A 16,503-nucleotide genomic window follows, 5' to 3' on the forward strand; every position below is an offset into this window, starting at 1 on the left:
GTTTACCATCGGATTGTAATTTCACCTCTCTGGATCCACAACAAGTGCTGCTGAGCATCTGTGCCATCTCTTCGAATCATCATCAAGACCATCTATGAACTAGGGTTTTTTCTGCCTCGTGCTTTTTCCCTAGATTGGAGGCTGGCCCCCTGGGGTTCCCCTAGGACAGGTCTTTGCCTCTGTCAAGGTGGCCTCCGGAGGGGCTAGATCTTACCTGCACGAAAAGAAGGTTCGAGCACCCAAGGGTGCAAGGATTAAAAAGAGACTCCAGAAGACAGAAACCGGCCGTCAAGAATCCACCTCAGGAGAGTCAGGTGAGGAGAAAGGGGAGGTAGACTCAGATCTTGACACTGACATTGATGACTCTAGGAAGGCCCACGATATACTTCTGCTTCTGTGGACACTCCAAAGTTTAGTCGCTTGTAACAATTGTGACAATTGTGACAGAATGCTATTCGGTGAGGGTGTGAAATCCCTAGCTTTTAAAAAATGGTATTATCCTTAATATAAAAGGAAGGGGATAATTCTGTTTTGGAAAGAAAAGTCAGCCAATCAAATCTCCTTTCATTATGCTTCATGCCAAATACATAGTGCATTCATGTGCTTCTTGTGGCACCAGTCCCCTAACAACTGCAGTACCTGCTATTCAATGGCAAAAGCCAGGTTTAAAGGTCACATGTGCATTCCTGACACCTGCCATGACCCAAAGTCACTGCCGCCAGAGGTGATATTTTATCTTCTGCACCTCTTATTCAAAATGTTATGTCAGTCTGGTGATTCAGATTCTGATTATGGTATGGTGACCAATAAGAGCACACCATTATTGAAGCCATACTAGCTAGGGATGACTTCCAAGTGGCCTTCACTGCAAACCAGGTATTAGATGCCAACTGGGTTGACCATTTCACAGAACTCTTCAGAAGGAAGTAATTCACGGACCCTAGTGAGGTTAATGAAAGCAGCAATGTGGAGGCCTGGAATATAAGCTTTGGCCGGCTGGATATTGAAATGTTGATTCAAAATCTGAGCACTTCAAGAGCTGCCGGCCCGGACGGCATCTCCAAAATGGAACTTAAAGCCAACAAGGAAAACTGGGGAGAAATGATTTATCGGCTATTCACACAAGTACAAAGAGCTGAGTCAATCCCACAATCCTGGAAAGAAGGGATAATCGTCCCAATTTTTTAAATGGGCGACTGAGGAGCACCCTGTAATTTCCACCCAATTTCTTTATTGGACTCTATAGGCAAATTGTTTGCCTTGCAGCTATTGAGAGATCTTAAGCGATGGTGGGCCAGTTTGGCGGGTATTTTGTATCCAAGGCAAACGGCATTCCTGACGTGAGTAGGAACAGAACTCAACATTTTCCTTGTAAACCTGCTGAAACAGAGGGCAATCGACACCAAGACTCAACTATACCTCGGATTTATCGATCTGGAACAAGCTTTTTGCCGTGACAGTCTATGGCAAAAACTGCCAAAATGGGCCTGCCTTAAGGATCTAATTGAAGGAATGCAAGCTTTATATATGGATACTTCAATCCAGGTCCAATTTAACAAAAAGAAGGCTCTATGACATGGAAAATAATAACACATAGAGGAATAAAGCATGGCTGTACCATTGCACCACTGCTATTTGTCCGCTATATGACAGATGTGGGAGAGTCAAACAAGAGAGTTTGCTCCGAAAATAGACAAAGGCCAATCCCCTGGGTACTGTATGCGGATGAACTGGTCTTATCGACCAGAACCCTATTGGTCTGCAAAGACATCTAAAGTCCTTTCAAAGTTTCCTACAATAAAACCACATGAAAGCCAATGTCAAAAAATCGAAAATTATGATCTTGAAATCGGCGCGAAGCAACAAGAGAATTGAGGAAACTTGTAACTGGTTCCTCAACAACCAGAAAATGGAAATAGTAAATTCTATTTACCTGGGAGTAAGGATCAATAAAAATCTAAATGATTCTGGACATTACCAACTGATCAAAGAGAAGTTGGTAAAGTTGACCAAACAAGGAAGAGCAATTCACAACCGATATGGTACCGACTCAATGATCCCCATCATAATGTTCTACAAGTAAAAGGTGCTAGCGGTCCTGTTTTATGAGGCAGTGTTATATCTGTCCTGGAAGATCTGGGCTATTTGTGAAGGCTACTTCTGGAGAAAGGTCTTGAGACTTCAAAATTCTCTCCCGGCATTTATGATCAGGTTCGAGCTGAGACTCCAATCAATGCAATCGATAACTATGTGGAAAACCATCACCCTCTATCGGAAAAGCATAATGGAATCTCCACATGTACCCTTTAACATCATGAATAATTCACAAATGGGCAATGATAAATATTTAAATCATTGGAAAAATCAATGCAATGATTTTATTTTGTGGAAAACAGCATTGAAAAAGAAACTCTAAAGACTAACCCTCTGAAAGTGAAGGGACAATTGCAAATGAATGATTGGCAGGATACTACAGAGCAAAGCCACAAATCCAAATTGTGCAATATCACTTTGAAAATAAAGAAACTAAATGTGCCATTGAAATATCAAAAAGAATTCCCTTTGGCCCACTACAGAGACCTTAGCGTTGCAGGTGAGCGCGGCACTCCAGGTGAGACTAGGCCTGGGCTGCCTCCATGTTGGCCAATAGTGGCCCCGGCATGCCCTCGCCATACCCCCGAAGTGCCCCTTGCTGCGGCTCCCCTTACCTCCCTCCTCCCGCCTCCCTGCCCGCACCATCTCCCCTGTTGGTCTATCAAGGCCTTTAAGCCACCTTCCCAGGGCAGCCCCCTGCCCGGCAGCCCCTACGGCTAAGGACCCCGAGGTGAAGGATGGCTACACGAAGTGTCTGAAGGTGTCTGCAGGGGACGCCAAGGAAGCCATCAGACACCAACAAAACTGTGAGTGTGGCATGGGTGGCGACTAGAGCAATGACTCTACTCCAAAGCCCCTGCCACTCTATCTTACCTTTCAATTTTGTGCATTGGCATAGCCTCACATCATGCATACTTACAGAGATTTATGAACACCAGCCCAATTCTACTCAAGGCTGACTGAACTGTACATGTTGTCTGCATTACATACTAACTAACTACTTGCCAACGTAAGCATATACCACACTTAGATGGAATTCTTGACTTTAGTCTGCCCCGCATCTAGACAGGATTGTTAACGTTAGCATGTACCACACTTGGATGGCCTTTCTGACTGAGAGTCCTTGCATATGGAGGGTGTCCAGTAGTGCTCATGCCTTGAGAGAACCTTTCCCTGGGTGCCAGCGTATCACGGGTGAAGGGCTCTCGGGATTAGTGTATACCGATCTTGATTCCTGAGAAGGGCTTGCCGTCGACATCGCCATCGACAGCCCCTGTCACTCTACCCTACCTTCGATAGCGTAGACTACCATAGACTTCAATAATACATGCTTAGGAAGACTTGTGACCACTGTAAATGGATTGTAAATGTTGCCTTGTGATGCATATGCCAGTGCCACACATGTAGGGAACTAAACTTTAGCTTGCGTCGCATCTAGAAAGAAATGTGACTGTTGGCATGTGCCACACTCAGAATTCTTAACATTAGCTTGCACCGCATCTAGATGGAAGTGTGATTTTTAGCATGTGCCACACTCGTGTGGAATTCTGAACTCTAGCTCACGTCGCATCTAGATAGAAATGTGATTGTTAGCATGTACCACACTCGTGTGGAATTCTGAACTCTAGCTCACGTCGCATTTAGATAGAAATGTGATTGTTAGCATGTGCCGCACTTGTATGGAATTCTTAACTTTAGCTTGCCTCGCATCTAGAAGGAAATGTGACTGTTAGCATGTGCCACACTCAGGATTCTTAACTTTAGCTTGCCCTGCATCTAGATAGAAATGTTATTCTTAACATGCACCACACTTAGAATTGTGAACACCAGTGTGCGTCGCATACAGATGGAAGTGTGACTGTTAGCATGTGCCACACTCGTATGGAATTCTTAACTCTAGCTCACGTCACATCTAGATAGAAATGTGATTGTTAGCATGTGCTGCACTCGCATGGAATCCTTAACTCTAGTTCACCTCGAATCTAGATAGAAATGTGATTGTTAGCATGTGCCGCACTTGTATGGAATTCTGAACTTTGGCTCGCGCCGCACCTGGATAGAAATGTTATTCTTAACGTGCACCACACTTAGATTTTAAACTCTAGCTTGCGTTGCATTTGGATAGAAATGTAAATATCAGCATGTACCGCACCTGGATGGATCCCATGATTGCAATGGACATCAATGCCAACTAACCAACCAACTAACAATTCCATCCCTCTGCATACACCTCTCAAACTCTAACCAAACACAACCACAAGCCTAAAAGGCAGCAATCCACACAAACTTCACAACAATGCAACAACAAACAAACCACACATAGACTTGCACAACAGCACACAACGACTACAGACTGTAAAACACCCCAAGCCCAGCCAACGGACCCACTGGGCTGAGGCTGCAAACAGCACATCACTGCTCTCTTGCACTTTTCCAGCTTATTCCCACTAACCCACCCCTTCTCCTCCCATTTTTCAGAGCCTCCAGAGCACCAGAGGACCACTTCGGTGGTGATAGTGCGCGGTACAAATGTCCATTAACATTAACATATCATACCAGTGTCAACCCTGTGAGCTCAGGTCAGTGATGTCAAGTTGATGTATATTCATGTCTAGCCTGACTGTCTCCTATGGTCAGGGGAGAATAGCAAGGATGCTGTCTACATTTTATTCTCAGGGGAGGAATGGTATCACATCCCATAAAGCCATAGGCGCTCTCACCAGGAGATTTCCTGGGAACCCTGCTTCAAAGGGAAACTCATAAAAAAGGGCAGCCTCACACCTTGATTTATTTTGGACTTTCAAGAAGGCAAGAAGAATTCATTTGGTCTTCTATTGGGGGTGTATTGTATTCCAAAGTTCTCCACAGTGATGTGAAGATAGGCATGGAAGGCAGACGAGAGGTCTGTCCCCTAACCACCCACAGGAAAAAGTGGGGATGACTGCTATTTGGACCAAGATCTTCCCCTCTGTCACCTACACTGGAACCAGGCTCCTCAGAGGAGGTGAAGGAATCCCCTTTAAATGCCTGCCGAGCTCCCTGGATTTGGAATGCAGAACAAAAGGACGTACCCTGTCCCGTAGCCCCTGGATTGAGCAACCAGAAAGTTAAAGCTCCAGAACAGTTAGAAACCTGTTTGCTCATCTTTGAACTGCATTTGAACTGCGTTCAGCACCCTTCCAGGTGACATAACCCACAGTGCTGCTTTTGGCACTTTCTACACCTTCACATTTCATCCTTCAGCATACTTCTGCAGGAGTCTGTACTGATACATTCTGGTTTCACCATCACCGTCTTGTGGCCAGTGCTGGATTTTACTTTATGGACTTCATTGACTCACGGTGCATCACCCTTTCTCATGCTCTAATGCTGGACCTCCTTGTACTCATGGTGGCCCTGAATCATGCTGTTCCCATCTTCAACTTGTATCCTGGCTTGCAAAATTATGTGTTACTACTGACTTCTGCAATTGTATTTGCTCTCCAGTCTTGCTTCTCCACTCTTTTTGACTACTTACTCTCTGTTCTCTCCTCCTCTCCCTTTCTCCGTTTTCCTATCTCCTCCCCTTACGTTCTTCTATGCACTTACTCTATCAAAATTTTCCCTGGACCTAGCATGATAGCAACCTCGTCTGTCTCCTAACCCGTCCCCTTACTTGTCTCCCCCTCCCTCCAGCACTATCTGAAATGTCGTCAGGCCTAGTATGATAGTTGCTTGTTTTGTTCCCCCCCTCCCTTTCGCCACCCCTCTCCCTCACCTTTTGGTTTTCTCCGGCTCTACCAGAAATGTCCTCAGGCCTAGTATGGTAGTCGCATATCTGTTTCCATTTCCTTCCCACTCCCCCCCCTCCCTTCTTTATCTATGCCTTAGCTCTTGCACTATCTGAAATGTTGTCAGGCCAAGTATGTTAGTTAATTTCACATCCTTACTGTTCATGGCCTGGAAGAATGTCATTGTATTTTCCCTTGTTCCCGCCCTTGCCTTGAAGCGATTTGAAACACATTGGCCCTCATTACAAGTTATGCCGGTAGCCATGCCGCAATTTGTGGCATGGCTGCCGGCAAAACCGCATCCGTGTCCGTGTCCTCGGAATGAGGACTTACCGGACCATTCCGAGTTTGGATGGTCCGGTAATTCCTCACTCGAGGACATGGACACGGTTCATCCCCATTCCCATTTCAGCCGCCATAGGGCTGAATGGGAATGGGAGAGGGAGTAAACAACGGGCCATTACGAGATGGCCCGTTGTTTGCTCCCTCTTCCCCTCGCGGGACCCGCTATGCACGACTGGTTTTCCCAGGCGTGCCTAACGTGTCCCACGAGGGGACCTCGTAATGTGGCAGAACGGGTTGAACGACGCCGCAGCCTTTTACGGCGCCGTTTAACCCGTTCCGCCAGGGTCGTAATGAGGCCCATTGTGTATAGGCGCAATATAAATATCATATCATATCATATCATATCATATCATATCATATCCTGCATCTTCGAACTGGCTCGAAGACACCTCACACCAGTAGTGCTCTTTGCTGCCTCAGCTCAGCTCACCGCTGTGGAAGCCTTCAGCTGACCACACATTTGAGCACCTCATCAAACAAACAGCACCTCATGTTGACCCTGCTCAAATATTGACTCTAACCACTGGAAGCCATCATGTCAATCATTGACTTGACCCAGTGGTTACATTGTCTCAAACTGACTTGACTGCTGAGCTGAAACTGTTGGCCCCTTTGCATCGCACTGCATCGTAATCCGACTCAAGCTGCAACGAGCCCCGTCTCAACGCAGATTAAACACCAATTTGCCTCCTGGTTTGACAGCAAGGAAAGCAAAGAGAAACCCATTTTTGCACTGTCAACTCATCTAGACCAAGAACCAGGTACCGTTAAAATCCCTGTTACCCAGTCCACTTTCTGGGGCCATAGTGACTTTTAAGCCTCCTTGATGCTCCTCCTTTTTTTGCCAACACATATCGTTTAAAGTGACATTGCTGCATTTACTTGTATGACCACCCGTTGCTCAAGTACCCAGAATTCTATTACGTTTTTCATTGTCTTGTTAGTTATTTGCATTCTTGATTGTTTGATTAAAGTATGTATATTTTCACTTTGATTGGACATGTTTTATTTTGGAGTTTTTGGGCTATTGCTGTTTGGGTTGGTACTGTGATCACTTCACACTTCTCAGTCATATAGCCAGCCTTCTAGGCACATTACCGCAAAAGGAGAAGGAGGTATACTCGTCGGCAGGGGTGCAGTGGGAACCAAAAGTGGCCCTGGAAATGTTTTGTAAAGTGCCCCTATATTACACTGTGTGAGAAAGACCAACTCCACAAAGTAAGGTTTTAACTAATTATTTGCTTCAAGTGAATTTGGGGGTAGATGAGAGGTGGAAGGAAGAGGGTGGTATGAGGGGAAGAGAAGCAGAAAAGCAGGGTCCCCTCACAAAAGATGCCCAAGGTGCAGAGGCCTACCGGGAAATCTCCAGAGTTCCCCGTAGGCCAGCCCATCCATGCTCATCAAGCTTTGTCTGTTTTAACTTTATGATTGGAATCACTGCTGGTTTAGTGGCAGTGTGGGGCTGAGTAGGCGCTTAGTCAGTACTCGAGGCGTTAGTCTTGCAGAGCAGTATTAACTTTGTCACAATGATGCAGGCCTCTGTGGTAGAAACATTTTGTAATACATTTAAGCAGATGGATCTGATAATATCCTATGTTCTGGACCAGTTTGGAGAACTGATTCGCTGTCTGTATATCGGGCAATAGGTCGACAAGAGTGGGAATAGGGTGTCACTCCTGTTTTATCAATTTGTTGGGCAGGTGCATGTCTATGCATAGGCTTGCATGCTCTGGCCTCTAAGGTCTTTGCATCACCACTACGGGAGATATCCATTGTGTTGGCCTATCTACCTTTTTCAACGATTCTGGCTTCCTTCAACTTGAGCAATTTCTCCTCCACTTTGGCCTGCAGGTGAAACAGGATTTGCCTGCCATTTGAGAGCCACTGGTTGCACGGTCTCAACAATGCAGAGGCGCACTTCGTGTGAGCACAGACATCTGACCCCTTGCAATAGAATATCCCATTTTTCCACAAGGTCTCTTAGCTCTTCTTTGTGGACCCAATATGCAAACTGCATGAGCACCAGACGTTCTGCCATATCACAGCTGAGGAGGATTTCTGTGTCTGCCAGCATTTTGTGGAGTTTAGCAGCGACCTGGACATTGCCGTGCTGGAAAGTCTTTTCACTGCTTCCTCAATGGGGATTGGTTCCTTACTGCCACATGCATATATCCTAAATTTTGCAAGCCTCAATGCCCACCGTGGCTTCAATGTCCACCGTGGCTTCAGCAGCGTAAACTGAAAGCTTCCCATGACAATCACTGAGGCTCTCGTATCAATGAGGGTGGACATGGGTTTTAACGAAATGAGTATACACCAGGGCTGATGGCGTTGGCTTGGTTTGTATCCTAGTGGGGTGATGTGCAATATCACATGGTCATCAGCTGAGCCATCTGGGGCTTCCTCAGGTGATCTTTTGCATATATTGTATAATGCCAGTTCACTGAATCTTGTAGTGTGTACATAGGCCCCTATGCGACATACCTGTGCAAAGTGGTTGAACCTGACATGCTTCGAATAGTCTGCTCCTCTCGCTGGACTGTGGCCAGTGTGGGGAAAATTGCTTCAGCAGTAGTCTCACACCCTGCAAGTTCTCATGGCGGGCACACCTTTGCCTTTCTGCGACCTGTCCTGTCTTTTCAACTACATGGTCCTTTATCTATCACCGCATTCTGTAAAGGAGCCTTCATTATGTCTGATTGGATTTTAGTCAGCTTGTGGGAGAGGCCAAACTCCAATACTCGTTGCAGAGGGAGGCCGACTCCCATAATACTTTCCTCAGGAGTTTGCTGGAGTAATATCCTGGAATAAGAGTCATTAGAATGGTGTCTGCTTCATCCTCAAGTGTGAATGTCGATGGAAGGTGTAGCAATATTGCATGGAAAGCATCTCTAGGTTCGTGCACAGCTTGCGTGTCTGTCAGAGCCAAAATCGTACAAAGGGCCTCATTACAAGTGAGGCGGAACAGGTTAACGGGACCCGCTAGAGGAGGCGGACCTGTTAAACCCGTTCCGCCTCATTGCAAGCTCCCCTCGCGGGACCCTGTAAGTAACGCCTGGTCAAACCAGGCGTGCTTACCGGGTCCCGCGAGGGGAAGAGGGAGCAAACAACGGGCCGCTCGGATTTCGTCCCGTTGTTTGCTCCCTCCCCCATTCCCATTCAGCCCTATGGGGGAATATTCAGCCTATGAAATGGGAATGGGGAAGGTCTTTGCCTGGGTTCCTGGAGGGAGGAATTACCGGCCCTCCGAACTCGGAATGGCCCGGTAATTCCCCATTCTGGGAACCCGGACCCAATTTTGGCGGCAGCCATGCCGCCAATAGCGGCATGGCTACCGCCAAAATCGTAATGAGGCCCAAAGTCTGCATTTGTTTGCCGATGAAATGGATCAGATTGGGCTCTTTTGCTGACCCATACCTGCCAGTGTGAGTGTTTTGAAAATTATGCAGATGTTCATCCCTGCATAAAATAGCATCACATTTTTTTATTGGTGGCAAAATATAATTGCAGGCATTCTACTAATAGTTAAAGGGTCTTGGAGCCCCTCTACCGAGCACAAACACACAAATAACCTGCTCTCTGAGTAGGTTCCCACTCTGGAGGGTCTACGACCACGTTTTAGCTCACTGTACCTCAGAGGAGAATTGCCTAGCATTTCCGTGCTGAACTGCCCTTGTGAGTGGGACCAGACTGATATGCGAATGGCTATTTCTCCTCTGTGAAGAGTGCAGTGAGCTAAAACGTGGTTGTAGAAATTCCATTGAACAGGGTATTTGACCCATTTTCGTTCTCAGTAGAGAGGCTTTGATACCCTTGCTTAATTTGTACAGCTTGGGGTTTCACTTTAAGTAATTTGTGGGGTTTGACAAACTCTGGTCCTGTGAGGTGCTGGTTGGATTGAATCGCGCGTCGGCTGTGTAACACATCATCATGTTATAAATGTCACCTTTTATCCAATGATGTCTTTCATTGGTGCTGACCAAATAAGTAATAAAACAACCTCATGTTTGACAACAAAACTTGACTCATCCATTATCTGAGAAAGCTGCCTACCAGCAATCACCGGACTAGCTAATCCTACCAGCGCCTCACAGGACCAGAGTTTGTCAAACCCCACAAATCTTCTAAAAAATCAGAAACCCCGGAGTTGGTCCCTTGACAAACTAGGACTCAGGCTGCAGGTCTAACACAATCAACCATCGAATAACAGGTGCGCAGGAGTGAGGGAGTCCCGTCTTTCAAAAACTCCACCCATGCTAAAACTTCACCTTAAGTAACCCAGAGTAATCCAGATGTGGACCCCTTGCTCACTGTGCTTTAGAGAGGCTCAGCTTCACCTTACTGAGGCGACCCAACAAGGTCAAAACATATGTCTGAGGTTACTGATGGCACTCTTGCTCAGAGGAGAATTGCCTAGCATTTCGGTGCTGGACTTCCCTTGTGGGTGGGACCAGACTGATATGCAAATGGAATGTCTCCTCTGTGAAGGGTGCAGTGGTTGTAGACCTACCTGAGTGGAAGGAATTCCATAAAACAGGGTATTTGACCTAATGTGCATTCTCAGTAGAGGGGCTCCCACACCCTTGCTTAAGTTCTACTAATAGTGCCCACTTTGGACCCAACAATGAGGAAGCTCAGAGAGTCTCAAATTATTGCACAGCTATTGAGGTGAGAAGGGTCTTTCCTGCTATTATGGGCATGAGTGGGTGAACTAGAGGAGTTCTCTCATCGTCGGATTCCCCCATTCTGCCTTTGTCACACGTTGTGTCCTACCTGCTGGTCATGGCCGCAATTACGCATAGTCGGACTGGTGGCAGTCTCAAGACTCCCGCCTTTGAGTGCAGAGGTCCTCCTTTATTAGTGCAGTGACACTTCAGGGTGTCCCTGCATGCCTGCCATTGTATAAGTATGAGGGCTGCTACTTGGCTGTGGTAGCTGCATCTCTGTGGTGCTTTTTGGGCACCATCACAGTGAGCACAGTGAGACAGAGCCATTCAGGGGCTTCTACCGGTTTGATGATGGTGTCAAATGTGAAGTCCTTTATGAGGGCTCTGAGTTGTGCTTGACTGGCATTGCATTGTTGTGTAGGCCGACCTGCGGGATATACTGGTTGAGTGCACTGGTCCAGTTACTAAAGATAGCTTCTTGTTTAATGAGAGGTTCTTCACTGGATGCAGTAGGCATGGCAAGGCAAGTACTTCATCATCTGCACAGGAATCGAGATGTATTTGTGAGATATGTTGGTCATGCCTCTCTAGAATATAAGGTCCTTTTCTATACAAACAGATTCTTCCCATTGCTGCATGGCCCTTGAAGTTTGAAAGCTAGGAGACTAATTATAAGCCCCTCATAGGCCCCAGGATCAGTATCAGGGGGAGTAGAGAACATGCCTCAGGGAGGGAATGACTGAGAAAAACAGCATTTGTTGAACCATTTTATCATCACAGCGCCTTATGTCATGTTCTGTCAATTGCTTGCTTCAATACTTCCGCCTCGCACATAGAAGGGAATTCTCCATGAATTCAGTACCAATCACAGGACAGTATTTTGATGGCCAATATGGGAACAGATACCACAGCTTTAGAATATTCTGACATGGTCTCTGGATTTGCAAGATCTCTCACTCCTGGAGTTGCTCTTCTATTTAAGCCTAAAGCCAGACCTGGGATTATCATTCCCAGCATGAAGTCTAGTAGCCACATACTCATAGTTCTTGGGATCAGACGTCTTTACTTCTTTCATGGTGCAAAAGGGTGCTCAACGGTCTTTGCAATGTTGATTGCTCTGAGGGTGGCGGCACGACTCATCCATAGCACTAATTGGATCTTGAATCATGGCATCGAACAATGCAAATTAGCAGATGTAAGGAAATCATGGTGGCAACAGTAAAGACAGACACAAGTGATCACACAGTTCCAGGGTGTTTATTAACCTGTATGCAGGTTGGAAAAACACCTAATCTAAACCTAAATCTAAGATGGGAGCAAGCGTTGACCATAAAATGGAAATAAGGCAGTCCTAGCAGCGTTGTGGCAAATAAAAAGGGCCTATACTAAGAAACCTATTGTCAAACCTTACAGCTAATACAAAAAGGGGTGTAGGATAGAAAATAAAGAAGTGTTTCCAAATAATATGTCAGGATGTGGTAGCTTCGGTCTCCCTTCCCCACGTTTTGAGCACAGGGCAAGGCGGAATACTGGAGGACAGTACACTCTCGAGCTTCCCCAGAGATGACAGTTTAATTTGCAGCTATCAGGGCTGTCGATGTCCAAGTCTCGTTTCTCTTGAAAGTCTCTTGCCATTGAGGGCCTGACGTATTCAAATAACAAAAACAAAAGTTCCTTCAACAAAATGAAAGTTTGTTTCCTGGTTTCACTTAAGGTGAGAATTCTTCACACCTCAGTCCCCTTCTTCCGGGCGCTGACCCCTCTTTACTTTCAGCCTCCCTCTATCAGGTTCACTATAGCTGTTCCTTCCTTTACAAATCTTAATGTCTTTTTAAACAGTTCCAGTGACAATCCCTTGGCCGGGTTCACTCTTGTCAACACACTGCTTCTTGGGACTTTAGACTTGCCCCTTTCTCGTCAGCATCCTTCTTCTGGGTTCACTCTTGCCATCTTCACATTCACATTCGTTTTCAATGTTTGCGGGGTTCACTTCCCTTGCTTTTGTTGCTGTTCTTAGGTCAAAGTCTTTCGATTGTGCAGGGATTTTGCTTGACCTCCTGTATGACCACTTTGACCTATCTTGGCGGCTCTTCTACAGCCTTCTGGTATCTGTAGTTTCATTCAGATGGGGATTGACCAGGATTTCTAGCGCAGCGCCCGCGTGGTGCCGGCCCTCTTTTGCAGCTGGTCTCCCTTTTACAATGTTACAGTCTTTAAGCTTTTTCTTACTTTGCCACTCTGTAACTTTCATTCACCACAGCCCGGTTCTTATTGGCTCTCCCCTCGACTAACTGGAGTCAAGGACGGTACCACAGAAGCAGGCGTCTTCCTCGCTCTGGCTTATCAGCGTCAATATGCTCTGTGTACCATTGATATTTGCTGCAGCACACTTGGGTTATTGTCCTCAGCCTTACGATTCTTTCAGCGGAGGGTTCGCAGGGATTTGTCGAAGAGGGCAAGGTTGCATCTCTCCTTGTCAGCCTCTCGATGTTTGCCGCCTTTCTCCTCCTCTTGAACTGCCAGGTCTGGATAGCTGACTCATCGTGCGGTCTGCCTTGCTTGTACTGTGCTCTCTTGCTCCACCTTTGATCCCTGTGAGGAAGGCTGACTTTGCCTGACCCTTGTATTGGGACATGTCAGGTAAACGGTCTGGTGTTAGTACATTCTGTGGTGTGAAAGTGTTTGTGTCGGTAAAGGGTGGGGCAGCAGTTTTAAAAGTCCTACGTGGTAGGATGAGGAAAAGTTATTGAAAGAATGGGGATACCGCATCTCACCCATCAGTGTCCCAATCCCACTCCACAAGGACCCCCCATCCAGATGATCCTCCCTTACTGGTCCACCCCCAGGAACTGGATCCAATAGCGATGCCCATGTCCTGGCCACCTGGATGACAGATCCCCGGGGACTAGCTAGGGAGAAACCTTCAGGTTTCTCACATGCCCTTCCTCCGTGCTATGTAGCCACATTTGCTTAACAGGGGAACCAGAAAAGAAAATCCACGTTTCCCTGGTCTTTTCCTTTTCCGGTGTTCCACTGTGAAACAATAGGGTTTTATGTCTAGAAACCATTGCGTTGGCTAATCCAGACTCAGGGTGCTTGGTCTGTAACCAGTGTGAACTTTCATCCCAATAGGTAGTACTTAAAATGGATAATGGCCCAATTGATGGCTAGTGCTTTTAGTTCTACCACAGAGTAATTTCTTTCACGTGGGAACAACTTGCGGCTGCTGTGTACTATGGGGTGTTGGAGTGCATCGCAAATTTGGGACAGAACAGTTCCTAACCCTGTAAGAGATGTGTCTATCTGTAACACAAACTCTTTTGAGAAGTCAACTACCTTTAGGATTGGGTTTTGGCATAACGACTCCTTTAAGATTTTCTAGCATATCTCGTCATCATTGTTCCACTGAAGTTTCTGGGGTTCAGCATTTTTAAGTTTATCTGTCAGCCGGGCTGTTTTATCTGAAAAGTTAGGGATAACCTATGGTAATATCCTATTAGACCAAGGAAAGCCCTAAGATCTCTTTTGGTCTTGGCAGTTGGAGTATCCAAGACGGCTTTTACCTTTCCATGTTGGGGCTGTACATTCCCATTCCCTACGAAAAAGCCAAGATATTTTACGGCTGATTGGGCCAATCTGCATTTAGCTGTATCAGCAGTTAGGCTAGCCTTCCTGAGGACTTTCATGATAGTATAAAAAGAAATCAGAATAGGGCTGCAGGATGTTATCCATGAGGTGTTGGAACGTAGCTGGTGCACTGTGTAGGCCGAAAGGAAGGACATTAAACTATAATAATCCTAAGGGCGTCGACAACACAGTTTTTTTCCTTATCTGGCTCTTACACAGGGACTTCACAGTAGCCCTTGGTTAAATCTAGGGTGGATAGGTAGGTGGATGTTCTGAGTTTATCAATTAAGTCATTGATGCGTGGCATGGGATAGGCATCAAAGTCGGATATGGCATTCACTTGACAGAAGTCTATGCAGAATCTCCAGGAACGGTCAGGTTTAGTAACCAACACGATATGAGAGGACCCTGGACTTGAGGAGGGCTCAATGATATTGGCCTTCAACATTTTGTTAACTTCCTCGATCACTATCTGTTTACGTGCCTCTGGTAGACGATAGGGTTTTAGATGAACCACTTTGCCATTAGGGGTTCAAATAAAATGGTATGCACCTTTTACTCTTCCTGGTTTTTCTGAGAATACATCAGGGAATGAGACCACTACATCTTTTAGATCTTCTCGTTGTTGAATAGATAACTCAGAAGGAATTAAGTCAAAGTTATCTATATCTTCCGGCACCAGGCAGGCTAGTACTTTGGCATGGGTGGCTGATGGGTTCTCCTTCCACTCTTTTAAGAGGGTGATGTGGTATAAGTGGACTTTCAGTTTTCGGTCTGGTTCGGCTATTTTATATGTGCACGTTCCCATTAATTCTACTACCTCGTAAGGTCTGTGCCACTTCGAAACAAGTTTGTTCTCTGAGGTGGGTAGGAGGACTAGTACTTTCTGTCCAACAGAAAAAGATTGTAAATGTACTTGTTTATCGTAATTAGCATTCTGTTGGCGTTGGGCTTTTCCCATATGAGTACAAACTAAGTCCCGAACCAACTTCATGTGTTCTCGCATTCTAGTGGTGGTTTGTGATATTGGAATGGGAGCCTCCTCTCGTTCTTCCCAGGTTTCCCAGAGCATGTCCGGGACATCTCTCGGTTCTCTTCCATAGAGTAGCTCAAAGGGAGAGAAACCTGTGGAAGCTTGGGGGGTTTTCCTTATGGCAAATAGCACCCATGTGATCATTCAATCCCAGTTGTTTCCGTCCTTGTCTACCAATGTCCGTAGAATTAATTTCAAGGCCTTATTGAATCTTTCTACTAGACCATCGGTTTCAGGATGGTGCACCAAAGTTTGCAAGGTGGTAATGTGGAGTAGCTCTTTGACTTCGGCCATAAGCTTACTCATAAAGTTATAACCTTGATCTGTTGGTATTTCTTTGGGAAAACCCACCCTAGAAAAATACGGTAGAAGATGTTTTACAATCTGCTGAGTGGCATTATTTCGCATCGGGAAGGCCTCTGGATATTGGGTTGCATAATCTACGATCACCAGGACATACCTCTTACCCAATTTAGATGTTTCTAGGGGTCCTATTAAGTGCATACCAATTCTAGAAAAGTGGACTTCTATGATTGGCAGCGGAATCAGAGGGGCAGGTACTGGGCTGGTCGTCTGACATATTTTGCAGGTTTGTATGTAAGTTTTTATATCGGCGTGGATACCCGGCCATTGAAACTTTCCACTAATATGCGGGTGGGTTTTAACATGTCCCAAATGCTCTCCTGTGAGATGGGAATGTGCAATCTCTAGCACGACTTTCGGTGGCTTTTAGGTAGGACAAGTTGGGTCTTTACAAAACCTTCTGGGGAGGTTTCTCTTCATTAAAGTAACCTAAGTTTGAAGAAGAAAAAGGCACTTCTCTTCTCTATGCCTTCCTCTTCTGGGATTGCTGGTAATAGATTGTGGGTTCTTCTCCTTTCCTTTCTTCATGTTAAGAGATTTATCAGCCTCGCCGAAACCTAAGTTACCTCTTTCTGTTTTATCTGGTTTGCTTTCTTTGAACCGA

The sequence above is a fragment of the Ambystoma mexicanum genome, chromosome 4q (genome assembly GCF_040938575.1).
Source record: "Ambystoma mexicanum isolate Mex_15411 chromosome 4q, UKY_AmexF1_1, whole genome shotgun sequence".
NCBI lineage: Eukaryota > Metazoa > Chordata > Amphibia > Caudata > Ambystomatidae > Ambystoma > Ambystoma mexicanum.